This window comes from Palaemon carinicauda, chromosome 20, assembly GCF_036898095.1.
Source record: "Palaemon carinicauda isolate YSFRI2023 chromosome 20, ASM3689809v2, whole genome shotgun sequence".
NCBI lineage: Eukaryota > Metazoa > Arthropoda > Malacostraca > Decapoda > Palaemonidae > Palaemon > Palaemon carinicauda.
Genome location: NC_090744.1, coordinates 34,239,857 through 34,254,856, shown reverse-complemented (window position 1 = coordinate 34,254,856; position 15,000 = coordinate 34,239,857). Strand labels below are relative to the sequence as shown.

Below are 15,000 nucleotides of genomic sequence, written 5' to 3'. Positions count from 1 at the left end.
AAAAGAATTAAATGAAACCCTAATTGGGTCTCCAGATTCGTAACAAGTGACGAAGAAATAATATACTATTCATCATATTTCTTCTATTCAGAAGAATTTTTTTCTTTTCTAAAACCAAAAGCTATCCCTCCCTATCTCTCTCTCTTCTCTAATTAAAATTTCCTTATAATCAGCAGCATTTAAAAAACCAAAAGTTATACGGCTTATCTCTCTCTCTCTCTCTCTCTCTCTCTCTCTCTCTCTCTCTCTCTCTCTCTCTCTCTCTCTCTAACTAAGTTGATATAATTTCCATATAATCAGCAGAATTTTGTCTTTATAAAGACCAAAAGTTATATCCCTCTCTTTCTCTCTCCCTCTGATTAAAATATCCCTATAATGAGCAGGATTTTTTAAAAATCAAAAGTTCTACGCACCCCCCCCTCTCTCTCTCTCTCTCTCTCTCTCTCTCTCTCTCTCTCTCTCTCTCTCTCTCTCTCTAAAACCTCTATCTCCCTTAACACCTATATAAATATCATGATCATACCCACAATGTATTGAATACCTTAAATCTAACATCACTCCCTAACGAACAATGCCACTCAACACCAGCGAATCTAAAACAGCTTTCCTCTAATCCATTTCAGGCATGAGCGAACCAGTGCAGAAATTCACAGTGTCTCCAGAGAGCGTTGAGGTGAACGAAGGTGACGATGTCTTCCTGAGTTGTGTCGTGCAAAACCAGCAAGGGAAGGCCCAGTGGACGAAGGATGGATTTGCATTAGGTAAGTAGATGTGACGGTGCATGGGTTGTGGAGAGAGGGATTTTTGCTATATTCGTAAATACACTCGCGTAGTTAGCATGCTCAAGTTTGTCATGGTTTGGTCTGCGTATTGTCAACTGCATATGGCATATATATATATATATATATATATATATATATATATATATATATATATATATATATATATATATGTATATATATATATATACATATATATATATATATATATATATATATATATATATATATATATATATATATATATATATACTGTACACACCCACACACACATATATATGTATATAGATATCAATAAACACATATATATATATATATATATATATATATATATATATATATATATATATATGTAGTGTGTGTGTGTGTGTGTTCGTTACGCAGAATGGAGATAAGAAAATTCCTTTTGTTTCTTCTTTTTACAGCAAAACTTATGAAAATACGGATCTACAAACATACAATCAAATGATGCAATCTATTCTCCCTCTACTCTACCCATAAAACTTAAGTCCAAATTTAGGACTACATAGGAATATGCATATTGCCAAGGTACATAGGCCATTCACATCAATATGTAGCAAACGACATTGCCCTACCCTTCATAAAGAACAGAGCATAGAGAACTAGTGAATAGATATATATACAAATAATTCTCTCACGTTTGCATACCTAAAAAAAAAAAGAACTGACGTAGTTTAAAGTATATGGCGCATTGCTCGATTTTTATTACGGGTGAAGCATATTGGCAGGCTTTGCATGGCTTAGTTAGTATTTCTAAAATGAACTGGAAACAAAAGTTGAGCTTCAATCTCTTCAAATTGTCACGGAATTTTGATGGGTTCTCCAAATAGGCAATACAGGATATGCATGATATATTTTTGCTTTTGTCTTTTTATATCTATGCAAGGAAGCTTATCGTCATGCGTTCGAACTATTTGAGTTATTCGATTCAAATGCGTGCTGTATAGCTCCTGCCATTCTTCATGCATTTATTTACTACACCTGGCATGTATACATATACATTCATCAGCCTCACTTGGCCAGTGATTTCCCAAAATTGTTTGCAAGTATTTGTAAGAGAAATTGATGGAATATTTTAGCTTTGTGCGTATAATCTTAATTATATATTAAGTCTTCTTTAATATATTTAACGCTTCTAATAAAAAATGGTTTTAGAATCTTGATCTAGGTATCACAATCTAGCAATCATTTTCATTCGAATTGAAAAAAAGGTGTATTTTCAGAGAGAGAGAGAGAGAGAGAGAGAGAGAGAGAGAGAGAGAGAGAGAGAGAGAGAGAGAGAGAGAGAGAGAGAGAGGGGGGGAATTGTATTCCCTTAATAAACAAATAGATGATTAATAAATGTCATTAGATGATAAAGAGATTATGTAATCTCTGTACACACACTTACATCAAAAGTGGCATTGGCACTGGAGAGAGAGAGAGAGAGAGAGAGAGAGAGAGAGAGAGAGAGAGAGAGAGAGAGAGAGAGAGAGAGAGAGAGAGAGAGAGAGAGAGAGAGATTATATTATTTTTCAAAGAATAAACAAAATAAATGTAACTGAAAAAACTTAAGAGGTTATTTATTCCATGTACACGTACGTACATCAAAACACTAAACTCTGAATTTCCTGATGAATTACACCCTGTCACACCCTTTCTGCGGTGCGGCTCCGAATGTTTCTGTATGCCGGTGACTGAATACACTTGTGCGACCCTATAAATATCCTGATTTAACGAGGATAACAAAAGGCTATCGAGTGGAATATAGCTACAAGTTTTCGTGAATAGTCGGTGATTAGTTTGAGGTCAGAAAAGTGGGATAAAATGTCGGCATAGGATAGATATTTAGTAATTCATAAGATAAATTACTAAATATCTGATCAAGATGGCGCTCTATAATACAGGCAAAGCTTGGAGGGACATTGCTGCAGTCAGCAAAAGTAAATTCCATGAGTTGGCGAAACAAAAACTCGACCGTCTGATAACAGAAGTCACTAGTAACTCCAACCAGTGTGACGGAAAAATATTCGCAGACATATTGAGACAATATGATCCAATAAACTGGAGCAAATCTGCGGAAAACATCAGCAAAATAATAGAAGAAATTCCAAAGAAGATCCAAGTGATAAAGAGACTTATAAAGAAAGTTTACATCAATCAACACATTCCATCAAAGAACAATAAGAAGTCCAATATGGCGAATATGCTGATTGATGCATTGGGAAAAAGAATGCAAAATGGTGCAATACATGTAGGATATGGTATTCCATTAATAATCCTCAACAACTGATTAGAAAATGCAATGCCTGCCATGTTCCAACACATCCTACATGTGCTGGAATACAGCAAAAAATAAAAAATATAGACACAAAGGTATTCTGTTCAACATGCTTAGTCTGGAAAAAAATATAATCAAGTCGAGACTAAATCTGCAAATAGTTGAAGATAAAGAAGAGGAAGAAGAAGAAGAAGAAGAAGAAGATGAAGAAGAAGAAAAAGCAGAAGAAGAAGAAGAAGAAGAAGAAGAAGAGAAAAATGAACAGGATATGTGTAAGGATGCAGAGGAAATCATTGATATAACTTATGATGCCATCCAACAACATACTTACGAAGAAATAAATTATCAGATAGAAACAAATAATAGACCCAAGAGACTCTACCAAGACCTACATACTTTTAGGGAAGAGCAAGAACAAGAAAAAAGAAAAGAAAAGAAGGATAAAGTCTGCAATTTGCTGAAAAGAGGGAAATGCAGAATTGGCGAAAGATGCTACTACAAGCATCCAAAGATATGCCATAATAATGAAATATATGGTAAATGTGCGTATTTAAACGGATATGGAGATAGAAATACAATAAAAAATGTCGATATATGCATCCTGCATCCATGAATAAAAGTAAGAAAACTCAGCAAACAGAAAAGAAAAATGAAAGCAAAATGAAACAAAAAGAGAAACAAAAAAGCAGGCCGAGTGTATACCGCGCTATGCACCAAAGGCCCCAAGATATGATGCCTTTCAACCCAAATATGCACATTTAGAGCCCAACTACAAAGAATACATCTATAATGCCTGGGGTTGGTGCAGATATGTGGATAATTGCAGGTATACACCCAAAAATAAATATGAAGACGAAAGAGCAAATATAATAGAAAAGTTGGATTTTTTGATGACAGAATTCCTGGAAATGAAGAAAAGAACATCATATCAGAACAGGAAGGAAGCATGGGAGAATCCATATTATTACCAATATAAATAATGGGGATGAAACACAAACCGTATTAGTGATGAATGTACAAGGTTTAGTCACGAGTAACTCTAAAAGGAAAATAGAGTTCTTAGAAGAACTAACCCAAATTGAAAAAATAGATATATTGAATATAAGTGAAACATGGTATTCCCAAGAGACTGGCAGTGATGATCAGATAAAGGGTTTCCAAACATATAGATCAGACAGAACAAATAGGAATCAAGGGGGAACTGCAATATACGAAAGAGACATAAATCAAGGAAAAGTCTGTGAAAAATACAGCAACACAGAATGTGAATTGATTATGGTAGAATTTGAATTTGAAAAACTAGTGAATATTGTAGTTTACAGACCCCCAAATACTAAGGAGTTCGACATAATTATAGAAAAAAATAGATGATATATGTAGAAACCACAAAGATTGGAATATACTCTTATCCGGAGGTTTTAACTTTCCTTTCGTGGATTGGAAAGAACGGATAGAAGAAAGTGGTTGTATATATACATATAAAAAGAGAGTAATAGTAGCGCAGAAGATAAGAGGCAATTTGAAAAGCTTCAGGATATGCTATTAGAACATAATATGCAACAAATAAACTACATTCCTACAAGAAAGGAAAATGTCCTAGATCTAGTATTTGTGAATGAGGTGAATTATGTTAAAGAAATAATAGTGTATAACACGGGAATTTCAGACTACAATGTCATAGAATTAATAGTCAATTCCAAAGCAAGTAATCGCAGAATTAATCAAAGCACAAAACGTTGGGAAGGATATGGAAAATATAATTTTTACAGTAAGAATATAAAATGGTCAGAAATAAATGAAGAATTGAACAAAGATTGGAAAAATGTATTCATAAGTGATAATATACAGGTAAATACAGACATACTGTACAAAATACTGGAGAAAATTGTTGAAAAATATGTACCGAAAAAAAAATAAACAAAAAACATGCATAACAAGAGACAGAAGGATTTTATTTCAGAAAATTAGAAAATGGAAGAAAAATTTTGCAAAAAAAAAAGGGTGGAAAATGATGGAAATAAAATGTAATATAGAAAATATAGAACAAAAGATTATTCAATCGAAAGAAAATGAAAAAAAGGACTTAGAAGAAAGGACACTTCAAAATATAAAACAAAAAAAAACCCATAGTACTTTACTCCTATGCAAAAAGGATGAATAAAGGGTGATTAGAAATAGGCCCTCTAAGAATTGAAGGACGGTTAACGAATGAAAAAAATGAAATATGCAACATATTAGCAGAAAAATATAAGAATTCACGCCAGGAATTGCGAATGAGAATAATGAAACTGAAATAAGAGAGAAGAAAATGCTAAATATCTAACGGATATAGATATTAATGAAGCAGATATTGTCAAGGCTATAAGCGAAATTAAAAATGGATCGGCAGCCGGACCAGATGGAGTCCCAGCCGTTTGCAATACTGCTCAGACAAAGTGTAGATATGAGCGAGATATATGTTAAACATAAATTAGCTTATATAACCCCTATTTTCAAAAGTGGATCAAGACTAGAGGCAAGCAATTATAGACCTGTTAGTCTAACATCACATATTATGAAAGTGTATGAGAGGTTAATAAAAAAGAAAATAATGAACCATTTGGTTAAAAATAATTTGTTTAATATAGGTCAACACGGTTTTGTGCCCGGAAAAAGTACACAAACCCAACTGATAGCACACTATGAAAACATATACAAAAATATGATAAATGAAAAAGACAGATGTGATCTATCTAGATTTTGCAAAAGCCTTTGACAAGGTAGCCCATAATATATTAGAGAAAAAAATGAGAAATCACAATATTGTGGGAAAGATAGGAAAATGGGTAAGAGAATTTCTGCAAAACAGAAAACAGATAGTGGTTGCAAATGACGAGAAATCAGATGAAGCCCAGGTAATATCTGGTGTGCCACAAGGTACGGTATTAGCTGCACTGCTGTTTGTTATTATGATCTCAGACATAGACTGTGATGTTAAAAACTCTGTAGTGAGAAGTTCCGCAGATGACACAAGAATAAGTAGAGAAATTACTTGTGATGAAGATAGGAACTCACTACAAAGAGATCTAAACAAAATATATGAATGGGCGGAGATAAATAGGATGGTATTTAACTCCGATAAATTCTAATCAATAAATTATGGAAACAGAGAAGGAATGGTATATGCATACAAGGGACCTTATAACGAGACAATCATAAACAAGGAAGCAATTAAAGACCTTGGAATATGTTATGCAACGACCAAATAGCAACACTGTTGAGTAAATGTAAAGCAAAAATGGGAATGTTATTCAGACACTTTAAAACAAGAAAAGCTGAGCACATGATCATGCTTTACAAAACTTATGTACGTAGCACACTCGAGTACTGCAGTGTGATATGGTACCCACACTACCAAAAGGATATTGCACAAATAGAGTGTACAAAGGTCCTTTACTGCTAGAATAAAAGAAGTTAAGGACCTTGACTACTGGGAAAGACTACAATTATTATAACTATACAGTCTAGAAAGGAGAAGAAAATGCTACATGATAATACAAGCTTGGAAAATAGAAGGAATTACTGTAAACATCATGGAGCTAAAAATATCAGAAAGAGCAAGCCAAGGTAGATTAATAGTGCCAAAAAAATACTAGGAAAACTAAGGAAGGCACACAGAACATTAATCCCCTACACACCAGCATCGATAATGCAGCAACTATTTAATGCGCTGCCAGCTCATCTAAGAAACATATCAGGAGTGAGCGTTGAGCGTAAATGTTTTTAAGAATAAGCTTGATAAATACCGAAGATGCATCCCAGACCATCCAAGACTGGAAGATGCAAAACACACTGGAAGATGCATTAGCAACTCTCTGGTGGATATACGAGGTGCCTCACACTGAGGGCCCTGCGGGAACCCAAACATAGAATAACACAATAAGGTAAGGTAAGACGAGTAACCAGGTAGTGCGTGTGTGTGTAGCTCCACCCACCACCTTGGTGGCCGGGGCTAAACACAGGAACTCACAACATATTAAGGGTGTGATAGGGTGCACTTCTTTAAAGTGGGTTGGATCAGGAATTCATATTTGTTCCAGCACGGAGTACTTACCTCGAACTACTTTCTTAGGAGGATCTGGGATATCCTCATTAACCGACCAAGAATTTTGCGTAGTTCCCCCTCTCTCCGTTACCATGTCGGGGCGCTCTGGGGCGGAAGGATACTCGCCCTGGGGCGCCCCAGGGTCAGCACCTGAGGAAGCGCTGCTAGGTCGTCAGTAAGCGTCTGATCGCAGCGTAGATATCATCTTGCCGGTCTCTCTCACTTATCCCGTCTGAACACCTTGTGTACCACGTGTTCCTTGTGTTCCTCATCCCTTGTGTCACACGTGTTCCTTTGTGTTTCTCATCCCTTGTTCACCATGTGTTCCCATTGTGTTCCTCACCTTTCCCTTGTGTTCTTGTGTTGATTGCATGTTCGCTTTCCATCATTATGGAATCCCAGCGATGTTGCCCCGGGCCCCAAGCTGGTAAGTCTTTTGGAGCCTGGCTTTCTCAGCCAGATGTCGACTCGCACACTCTGTGCTCCTCGTGTCGGGGGAATAAGTGCTCTCCTTCCTCCACGTACCAGGAGCGCGAGTCCTGGGCAGAACTTCAGTGGCCCTTGTTCGCCAAGAAGAAGAAGAAGGCACCCAAGAGATCTCCCAAGAAGGCGAGCCTTTCCTCGCCATGAACGTCACCCTCAGCACCTTCGGAGAGAGGTTCTCCTTCACCTTCCCCTACCCAGGGTAGGGGACGAGGTAAGTCCGTTGCGGGGAATCAGACCATTGCCGTTCCCAATGAGTCTGATGTCGGGGAATCTGATGTGAAGGTGGCCTATGCAAACGAGTGGGGGGTCTGCTAGTGTGGTGGAAGTTTGTGTGGTAGACGAAGGCCTGGTGCCCGCAAGACCCGTCTCAAGTGAAGACCCGGTGTGGGGGAAGTCCGAAACAGTGCCTAACCCTCCATCATGGCAGTGCTTTTCTGGTTCAGCGGGTTCCTGGGGCGGTCAAGACAAAGAAAGGCAGCCCACGTGTTCTTCGGACCCCGACTCCCTTGTGTGGACAGTGCCTAGGACGCCCTTCAGGTCCCCTCCCCTATGCAGCATGAAGAAGAGTTCGGGGGATGGTTTGCCTCTCGATCTGTTATCCGCTCGCCTGCGGTGCCATCAGTTACGCTTCCACCGGACTTCATGGAGCACTCTACCCCGGTATCCAGATCAAGGATCCCTAGAAGACTCGTGATAGAGTCAGAGGATTCAGACAGCTCTTTTTCCTCGGACAGCTACTCCTCCTACAGCTCTTTCTCGTCTGAAAGCTCTAGCGGTCGGGACTCCAGGAGGAAGCGGAAGAGGTCCAGAAGGAGGAGAGCTAGCTCCCACGACAGCCCGGCCAGGAAAAGGTCGAAGTCCTCGAGAAGGAAGTATAAGAAGAGGATTTCCTCGAGGAGGAGATACATCACAGTGGTTCATCACCGTCGTGAGTCTAGCAAGACGGCTGCCGCTCCAGTGCCTGCCTCGGTGGCTGCTGGAGCCGCTTCCATACCCTTGCCCAGTGTCTCTTCAGCTCCGCCCGCTTGTCAGGTGCAGCCATTAGCACACTTCCAGTTGTCCCTTCCCGGCAAGTAATCGGCTCCATCCGCGCGATGGGATCTTCCGCGGATGGGACCCAGCAGCTCGGCCCCCAGCCACTTCGTCGCAGCGACTCCGGCCAAGTTTCGGAGCACGCCGCTGCCACGACTATCAAGTAGCGCCATCTGGATTCCTCCGGGAAGGGACAGACCCATGACGGCTACCCCGACCCCGGCGGCTCTATCCGTGGCGGAGGCAGCCGCTCCATCATCCCGCCAAGAGGGGAGAGATGCCCCCGCTCCCACGGATCCCTCCTTGTTCGATGCTGCTTCCGACACGGAGGTGCAGATAGTGGAGGAGTTGTTGAGCACAGGCTAGTGTTCTCCAGAAGAAGTCTCATCATATAGGAAGGTTCTGGCCCTCATTCGACACCACCATAGGCTGGACGAGCCTCAGCCTTCGTCGGAACAAGCCTGGCTGTCAGGTTTGGGCAGGATGGTTGACAAGCCTGTCCAACAGAAACCATCCCTGACCCTACCTTTAGCGCCCGACGTTGCCCTTGGGATGGAACATGTAGATCAGTTTCTGTAAGGCCCGAAGAACTCACTGAGAGCCCAGGGTTCCTTCAAGCTCCTGCTGGGCCTTAGAACCCAGAAGAAATTCTATGTGCCAGACGGGTGGCACTCAGGGCTCCGCACACTGGAAGAGGCGGTCTTGTAAGCAGAGGCCGCCATGATGGAGAACACCTCGCAAGATATAGTGAACGTAACCTCATGGCTGAACTGGTGGGCGTGCACCCTAGCAGGTTTCCAGCTGGCACACGACCTGTCGGTGCCAGAGAATCAGGCCCTGTTACAGGAACTAATCCACTCGGGGGGCCAGGCGATGAAGTTCCTCACCTTCCAGTCCCTTACCCAGACAGCTAACTGGGTACTGAGGAGAAGGGACATGGTGTTGAACACGCTGCCCCTTAGACTCCCAGAGAGAGAAGCTAAATTCTTAAGGAACTCCACTGTCTGGTGCGAGACCGTGTGCCCCCTCCAGGCAGTAGCGGAGACAGTAGAGAGGGTCGGGAAGTTGAAGAGTTCGGCCGAGCTCAGACAACAGGTGGCAAGGCGGCCCTCATTTAGAAGATCGTCAGCAGATGGGGCCTTCCCGCCTTCGCCTCCGGCTAGGCAGTAGGCCTCCTCCTCTTCCTGGCACCAATTCCCATGGCCCTCCAGAAGGAGTGGTGCCCAACCTCCGGCCTCCTTTAGACCAAAATATTCAGGATCAAGGAGAGTCCGCTCTAGCTGTCTCCTTAGAAGGAGATAGGGAGAGAGGTCCCCTATGCCTTCCCATGCCTCAGGTGAGGGGATGCCTCAAACAGTATTGACAAGCTTGGCAGGACAGCGAAGTGGATCCGTGGACGGTGACAGTCCTCAGGGAGGGATACAGGATTCCCTTCCTTGCAGAACCGCCCCTTCTGATCCCCGAACATCGAGCAGAGTGGCTACCATTCAAATACACGGAGAAGAGGGCAGCCCTGCAAGCAAAAGTGGAAGCCACGTTAAGCAAGGGAGCCCTACAGCCCGTCCACGAGCCTTCTCCGGGTTTCTACAGCAGGCTTTTCCTGGTGGAGAAAGCGACAGGAGGTTGGAGGCCAGTCATTGACCTCTCGGCTCTGAACAAGTTCATCGAGAAGATCTCCTTCAAGATGGCCACGCTGAAGTCGGTGCTGGTGGCCTTGAGGGAAGGGGATTTCATGATGTCCCTGGATCTCAAGGATGCCTATTTTCAAATCCCCAGCACCACTCCAGCAGGAAGTTCATCAGAGTAAGGTGGGGTTCCCAGTCCTTTCAGTTAAAGACCCTCTGCTTCGGCCTGTCGACAGCTCCACAAGTGTTCACGAGGGTGTTCACCCTGGTTTCAGTCTGGGCACACAAACAGGGCATCAGGCTGATCAGGTACCTCGATGACTGGTTTCCACTTTCAGCCTCAGAGGCAGTCTTAAAAGATCAAGGCACACTTCTGCGGCACTTCTGCAAGGAGCTCGGGATTACGATCAACCTCGAAAAGTCCCAGTTAGTCCCCACCACCAGGATGACGTACTTGGGGATGGTCCTGGACTCCCAGCTGGTGGGAGCCTTCCCTTCCCAGGAGAGGCTGGATAACCTAAAACAAGTGGTTTGCTCGGTTATAGCAGACACTCCAATGAGAGCCAAGGATTGGAAGAGACTAGTGGGTCACTTGGTCTTCTTGGAAAAATTGATCCCACAAGGCAGGCTCAAGCTAAGACCAATACAATGGAACCTGAAGGATCTCTGGTCAGCGGAGGAGTCCCCGTAGAAGCTAGTCAAGGTGTCCCCCTCCTCGAAGGACGCGCTCCTCTGGTGGTCCGACAGGAGGAACACGCTGTAAGGAATTCCGTTCGCTTCCGCTCCTCCGGAGATGCTGCTCTTCACGGACGCATCGAAAGAGGGGTGGGGAGCTCATCTCCTGGAAGAAACAGCAGAGGAAAAATGGTCAGTGGAGGAAAGGTCCCGACATATCAATCTGCTCGAACTCATGACAGTACAGAAGGCCCTGACGTCATTCGCCCGTCTCCTCCAGGGAAACTCGGTGGCACTTATGTGCGACAACGCCACGGTGGTGGCGTACATCAAGAAGCAGGGAGGCCTAAGATCAAGGGAACTGTGCGACGTCACGGCTCAAATCCTGGAATGGACCGAAAGGAACCACATTCTGCTCACAGCCAGGTTCATTCCGGGAAAGAAAAACGTCCTGGTCGACGGCCTCAGCAGGACAAGACAAGTAGTAGGGTCAGAATGGTCTCTTCATCCGCAGGTGGCACAGGTGGTTCTCCTGCGTTGGGGCTCCCCGGTGATAGACCTGTTCGCCACAAGGCTCAATGCACTGCTTCCCGTATTCTGCTCCCCGGTACCAGATCCAACAGCAGCGTTCTAGGACGCCTTCTAACACTCGTGGGACAGCCTCGACATGTACGCTTTTCCCCCCTTCGGGATCATCAAGCAGGTGCTCAGCAGGCTAAGGTAATCAAGATCCACAAAGATGACTTTAGTAGCGCCCTGGTGGCCGGAGAGGGAGTGGTTCGCGGATCTACAGGACCTGACCACCCTTCCTCCGTGGCCCCTTCCGGCAAGAGAAGACCTACTAAGTCAATCTCACTTCCGAAGGCTACACGAAAACCCCCAGGGCCTGAGGCTACACGCGTGGAGGTTATCAAACGCCTGCTAAGGAAAGAGGGATTCTTGGATAAGACTGCTGCCAGGATGTCGAGGTATCTCCGGAAGACCTCGTGCATTGTGTACCAGGCCAAGTGGGCCACTTTTGTTAAATGGTGTGTCACACAGAATCTGCGGCCCTTAGACGCATCGGTCCACAGTATTGCAGACTTCCTAGTTCACCTGAGGGACGACCGGGGAGTCTCCATTCCAGCCATCAAAGGAGTCTGTGTGGCACTGGGCCAGGTTTTCCAACTCAAGGGCATCAACCCAGGGGCTTCTCGCCACATCTCCATGCTCATCAGGAGTTTTGAACAGTCTTGTGACCCTCGCTCCTCAAGGGTTCCCCAGTGGGATGTAGTCAAGGTCCTCAGGGCTCTCTCGAGGCCCCCCTTCGAGCCTCTTAAAGACATCCTAGACAAGGACCTCACCCTTAAGGCTGTATTCTTGCTAGCTCTTGCCTCTGCCAAATGGGTGAGTGAGCTTCACAGCTTGTCCTTCAAAGTCTCACACTCGAAAAGGTGGAAGGATATATCGTTTAAGTTCTTACCTGAATTCATGGCGAAGACCCAAAACCCAGCAATTGCAGACCCTAGGTTCAAGGAATTCTCTATTCCAGCAATTCCCCGCTCGGACAATCCGGAAGACTACTTTTGTGCTCCGTAAGGACTATCAGGAAATATCTCAGTAGAACATTCAACCTCAGGCCAGCTATTAAAAGTTTGTTCGTATCTTCAAACCCAGTCAAGAAAGCAGTCACTAAGAACACTATCTCTTTCTGGCTCCAACAGGTTATCAAGAGGGCTTACAAGGGTGATGGCTCCACTGTCCCTGGGACCTTGAGACCACATGATATTAGGGGCCTTAGCACGTCCTTGGCCTTTGACACCAACATGGCAGTGGGCCAAATCTTACGAGCGGGTACTTGGGCAAGACAATCCACCTTTACAGCCCATTATCTGAAGGATTACACGAGGAAGTCCCTAGATGCATTCTCCATTGGGCCAGTTATTTCAGTTATGTAGCAAGTTTAGTGGTTTTGGACCCCGGATAGCCCGTGGGAAGTAATCGCAAGCGACACAGGTTCCTCCTTACCCCCCCCCCCCCCCCCCTTCCTTGCTACCCTCTCCCTTCTCCCACCCTTTTCCTATCCTCCTTCCATGTGAGAGATGGACGTTGAGGTACACCATGTCTGGATTATATATAAAGGTGAGCTGTACATAAGGTAGACTTTTGCCTGATTTCCCCTGCCCTCCTACCTCTCCACTGGGTAGTCTAGACCTAGCCTCCTATCTAGGTCTTGTGCCCCAGGATGGTTGCGATATATTCCGGCCTGTAAGCCACTCCCTCCTCCTAAGGCAGTGGTTCTTAACCTTTTTCTTCCCATGACCCCCCGGGACTAATCAGAGTATTATTATGACCCCCTATAATAGATTTGGAAATAATGAACCTTGTCAAAGGCACAAGTAAAAAACATACAGGGAGACCATGGTTTACTCCTATACAATTTTATTGGAAACACCACAGAACAAAAACCTTGAAAAATTCCACTTTCCTAGCCTCTACAAATGGCACAAAATTATCAATTCCAAAGAAGTGTTCAACATCATACAAAATGGTTTACTCCTATTCAATTTTATTGGAAACACCACAGAACAAAAACCTTGAAAAATTCCACTTTCCTAGCCTCTACAAATGCCATAAAATTGTCAATTCCAAAGAACAATTCAACATCATACAAAATGGTTTACTCCTATACAATTTTATTGGAAACACCACAGAACAAAAACCTTGAAAAATTCCACTTTCCTAGCCTCTACAAATGCCATAAAATCATAAATTCCAAAGAACTATTCAGCATCATACAAAATGGTTTACTCCTATACAATTTTATTGGAAACACCACAGAACAAAAACCTTGAAAAATTCCACTTTCCTAGCCTCTACAAATGCCATAAAATTATCAATTCCAAAGAACTATTCAACATCATACAAAACCTAGCACCTACTTCTTATTCACTCAGTGTGATGGTTGACATTGTTTTGCAGCCATAAGTCTATCAAAGCGAGGACCAGTGTTCGATAGGCAACACCTCATGTCAGCATCGATGACAAGCCTATTGCGTGCCTTCGTTTTCAGTGCAACCATTGCTGAGAATCCAACCTCGCACCGGTAGGTTGACGGGGACTGAATCAACATGGTTAATGCACGCATTGAGAGAATAGGACAGTAGTCCTTCACTTTTGCCCAAAATGTATGCAATGAGCATGGACTAGGGGAGATGCGTATGTACGATCATTAATGAAACAAGGTGAGGATAATGTAAATTTCGTTCACCTTGCAGCCCTCCCACCCATGGCCGCTGACCAATGGCGGGGTGTCAGAGATATCACGTTATTCACGTCACGTATCACGTGCCTTGGAGGAGTATTCGATTGAGCTATTATGGGAATTTAACGCTATTTTGGTAACACTGGCTATGGTTAATGTGCAGCAGACCACCCAACTTGTGACCAGTGTTGTACTCATCAAACTGGTAAAAGCCCTACTGGCTATTTCAAATACGTGTATAATGTATATGAAAAATAAATTATTCTCCAGAACCCTTTGTGACCGCCTAAGAAATCCCAAACGACCCCCCCCCCGGGGGTCACGACTCCCAGGTTAAGAACCACTGTCCTAAGGTATAAGTCTCCTAAGAAAGTAGTTCGAGGTAAGTACTCCGTGTTGGAACAAATCACAAATTTTAAGTCATTTGTATTTTTTCCTAACAGTACTTGCCTCAAACTACTTTCGGGTTATGGCCCACCCATCCTACTCCGAGTATCTTACACGGAAATCGAGGAGGACTTAAAACATACGCTTACTGACGACCTAGCAGCGCTTCCTCACACGCTGACCCTTGGGCGCCCCAGGGCGAGTATCCTTCCGCCACGTAGCACCCCGCCAAGGTAACGAAGAGAGGGGGAACTACGCAAAATTCTTGGTCGGTTAATGAGGAGATCCCAGATCCTCCTAAGAAAGTAGTACTTAAAATTTGTGATATCCAACTGTACATAATTATTCTAAAAATGATTATACTAAAAAAAAATTAAATATAAATAAAAAAAAAACCACTTAAGTTT

General features: G+C 43.3%; 1 pseudogene; it reads left to right on the top strand.

Annotated features, from left to right (window-relative positions):
• LOC137659729 (nephrin-like) overlaps nucleotides 1-15,000 on the top strand; it is an 86,191-nt pseudogene that overhangs the window by 18,573 nt on the left and 52,618 nt on the right.